The 4382-nt window shown below is 47.3% G+C and overlaps 1 pseudogene; it reads right to left on the bottom strand.

The window, feature by feature from the left end:
- Positions 1–3987: 3987 nt before the first annotated feature.
- On the bottom strand, positions 3988–4104 carry LOC145393585 (5S ribosomal RNA; annotated as a pseudogene).
- Positions 4105–4382: the final 278 nt, after the last annotated feature.

Raw genomic sequence — 4382 nt, 5'->3', positions numbered from 1 at the left:
GCCTGCAGCCACTCCTCGTCGGCACGTCATCCTCTATATGGGGTTCAGGCAACAGCCAGTAGCTGCACTTCACCTGATTTGCTTCTACAGTACTGCATAATATCCAGATATAGACCTTACACTGGATTAACACTAATATGATGCCAGTCATGAAAAAGTGCAGTGGAAAGTAAGAAAGACCATACTAGTCTTATTCTGACACTAAGGTATGGAAAATAAAGTTGCAAAAGGAGAAAAATCATCAGTGAAACTACCATAATATATGGGACAAAGGCCTTTCAAAACAAACCCTGCCACCAGTTAAATATTACATACACACACACACACACACACACACACACACACATATATATATATATATATATATATATATATATATATATATATTTATATGTATATATGTATATATTGAAATACCCACCCGATGGAGTGACCCCAGCACACCCATCCCAAGAGGAGGACATGGGGAGGCACCACCCATCCCAAGAGGAGGCCACGGAGAGGCTTACAGGAGCCCTGAGCCACACCGGCCCATGTCCCCAGCTATCTTATGCCACTCTCCCAACCCAGCCAGACCCACAGGAAGTGCATCGTTCAGGTGCATTACCCTCCGACAAGGAAAGCATTCACCAGACTCGGAGTGGGACTTGTTTGGATACAGTCCCAAGAAGATCCTTGGTAGCAGAGTCCACCAGACCTACCATCACAAGAGCAGGAGACCACCGGTCCTCTTAGACCTACACACCGCCAGGGGAGCAGCGGTGCAGTAGAGTTCACCAGACCTACTGTAGGAGGAGAGTCCACCGGACCTCCTTCTTCTGCAACCCACATTCAGGAGCAGGGATTTCGGAATGTCCACCGGACTTCCCTCACCTGCAGTCCCAGGGAAGGGAGCAGAGCCATGGTAGAGTCCACTGAGCCTACCACAGAGGGAGAGACCACTGGTTGTCCCACAGCTGCAACTTTCTCCCGGCAGCAGGAGAGCAGTAGAGTCCACCAGACCTGCCACGGGAGCCAGAAAGTCCGCCGGACTTCCTCCTCCTCCTGCTGTCCCCGGGATGGGTGGTGCCCCAGCAGAGTCCACCGGACCTGTCGGGCAGAGGAAGAGTCCACCAGACCTCCTTCTACCACTACCCCGGGAGGGAGCCTGGGTAGAGTCCACCAGACCTACCAGGCAGGAGAGTCCACCGGACCTCCTTCCTCTGCCACGGAGTGGAATTCCGCCAGAGTCCACCGGACCTGCCAAGCTGAGGGAGAGACCACTGGTCGTCCCTCCTCCACTACCCCAGAGGCTCCCTGCGAGGGCGACGTCCCTGGCTCGGCCCGCCCTTACACTGGCCAAGCAAGACGCCCCTCACGCTTCCACTACACTACAAAGGGTGGAGATTGCTCCCCTACAGGACTTTTGTTGGAGTGTGTCTGGAGTGGACCTGTCATGAGCCTGGGTGTCTTGTCCCTGCAGCCGAGCCCCGACACCCCCAGCAGCTGACGGACTCCCTGAGGGCAAGCGGCCACAGATGACCCCTGACAGCCTCCCCCTCCCGACGAGACAGCAGCCCCTGGACCTCGAGGGGCACCCTGCAGACGACCCCAGGCCCGGACCAGCCCGGACCCTCCACTAGGACTCCCACCACAGCCAAGGGCCTGTGCCAGGCAGCGCGTCTACTAGCCCTATTTGGCCCCAGTCCCGAGGGCCACCACACCCCCAAGGCCCCCACCAGGAAGGGGCTGCCCACTATGCCGCCCTCCAGCCTACACTGGACCCCTGAGTGTGCAGCCCGAGACAAGCGCCTCTACCGAAAGCACACCCCTAACGGCCTTCCTCCCACACCTGGCCGCCACCTGCACCTACCTGTGATATAAACTGTGTGTAATACTTATGCCCATATATAGTGTCATGATACAAACTGTGTAATACTTGTACCCCATATATAGTGTTGTACTGCGTCCTGTATTGTGCAAGTCCACTGTGTATTTGTAAGGTAATATACGTGTAAGACTGGTTAGCCTGTGTTTGAGCCCTATCCCTTGTTTGCATGCTCTGTCCTGGTCCTGAACAACAGAACCCAAGTCCATGCCCATATCTGAGTTCAAGACGTTGAACCCAGAATACGCTGCATAACACACACACACACACATATATATATACTGGTGTATATATATATACATATATATATATATATATATATATATATATATATATATATGTATGTATATATATATATATATATATATATATACAAGTAATCCCTCCACTATCCGATGTAACAGAGCCAAAGGCATGTCCGGAAAGTGGTGCCGTACGGTGTCATATGCACGGAATGACTTTATGCTGGAAGGTACCGTCCCCTTTTCTATTAAGCCTAAATTCACCTAAGCTAACCTAACCTTAACCTACTCTTATCCTAGATCAGCCTAACCTAAATAAACCTAAACTAATCTTAATTCACGAAATGACTAATTTCACAATCTGCTTGTAACATACATATACCGGTATATCTTTATTTATATATATATCCATATATCGACCTATAGTTACCTACAGGTCGATAAGACATCCAGCTATCTTCGTGACACATATATTTCATTCATTGTTGTTGATAAATGGCACAAAATTTGAGATAACATGTGGATACTTTCAAAACAGAAGTTATATGGCCACTATGCGCACTAAGCAAAACAGTAACTTCCAACATAAGTCACTCCGTGCATACGACACCGGAAAGTGGGCACCTTCCTGAACCTGTCACGTCCCGACCGATTTTCCACCACTGACTCCCCCCAGTCCCGACCAATTTTGAAAACAAATTTTTTGGCTCAAACCTCCACTTTTAGTGAGAAACATCAAAAATTCATTGAGAAATCGCTCACCTGAGGTTTTAAATACTCGAAACAGATAGCAGTACTCCTTACCTTACTGGGTTTTCTATCAGGCTGGCTCCAAAGAAAACGAGTTCTATGGGAGGGTAACTATTCCACACCGCTCATAAACGGTATTTATTTGGTACGAATTTATATGTAGTACGAGAAAAAATTGATTTTCAAACAGTAATATAGGCAATATTAGCATTGTTTCACTCACTAACACATCAACATACCTGACCTTTTTTGGCGACATTACCTGATCATCATTTCTGACTGTTTCTTCCTCTAATGCTACGTAAACTTTGTCCTCCACATTATCATCGATTGGGCAATCACTCTGACCCTGAATGCCTTTATTGGCCAGGTCACTGGTAACAGGTGAATTGCCGAGACAATGGTGTGCAGGGGGGGAGGTCATGCGGGGTAAGGCATTGTCCTTGCTTGGCATCTTGTAGAGGAATAGAGGAAGGTGTCCCGTGTAAACGTACCAAAAATCACATGTAAAAATTGAAAATTGTGCAAATTATGAACCTTACAATTGCGCGACATACCAGTACATCGATGGGTCTAACTGTGACAAAACGTTGCGACATACCCATACGTCGACGGGACGCCTCAGTTTAAGGACCCTAACCCAGCCTTACTTTGAAAGCCACCTAAATAACTCCCTACCGGACATGCATAGCACCTATTTAAATCTATTTAAGATCCTAGTCACACAAATAATGAACATAAAGCATGAAATAAATGAAAAGGAACCAAACAATGAGGAATTAGAAGTGACTGTCCCTCAGCCAGGGTACTTACAGCACGTCTGTGGCCGCCTTCTTAAGGCTTTGGCAGTGGTGAAAATGCTCCTGAAGCACGTAAGGTAATCCAGTGTTGTGCTGCACTTACAGTAATTCTTTGCACTGTGTTATAATTGTTTAACACTGCACATTGTTAATTGCACCACGCCAGTTTGCACTACACAGTTAATCCTTTGCACTCTCAATTCTAATTTCTTCCATCCATCCATTGCCAGACGCCATGTATCCCAAACGGGGTGGTCAAGCGCTTAGAGTTAATTGTTTTACAGGGAGGGGCACTAATCCTCCACCAACCCCACTTGACACGTAGGGATGCCAACAGCATCTGGTGTTCCCAGGCGGTCACCCATCCAAGTACTAACCAGACCCAACGTTGCTTAACTTCGCTGATCGGACGGGAAGCGGTGTACTCAACGTGTGGTCTACTGGCGAAGTATTGGAGTTTATTCACCAAAAAAAAAAAAAAAAAAAAAAAAAAAAAAAAAAAAGAGCACGTGTGGCATCCACTCCGATAAGCACCCGCTAGCCATCGAAGTTAAGCAGTAACTGTTGCCTGTTGGAACTTGGAATGTTGGATCGGTGTTGGAGACTTGGAGTGTTGTGAGTTGAGTTGTGACGGGGAAATAGAGTTGCCAGATCGCAACTGCCACATTACCAAACTCCTCAATTTTCATTACCAAATTTTACTTTTCATTACCAAATTCTTAT

This window comes from Coenobita brevimanus, chromosome 24 (assembly GCF_032717465.1).
Source record: "Coenobita brevimanus isolate Jiangsu-jjx chromosome 24, ASM3271746v2, whole genome shotgun sequence".
Classification (NCBI taxonomy): domain Eukaryota; kingdom Metazoa; phylum Arthropoda; class Malacostraca; order Decapoda; family Coenobitidae; genus Coenobita; species Coenobita brevimanus.
This window is presented reverse-complemented; position numbering and strand designations above follow the sequence as displayed.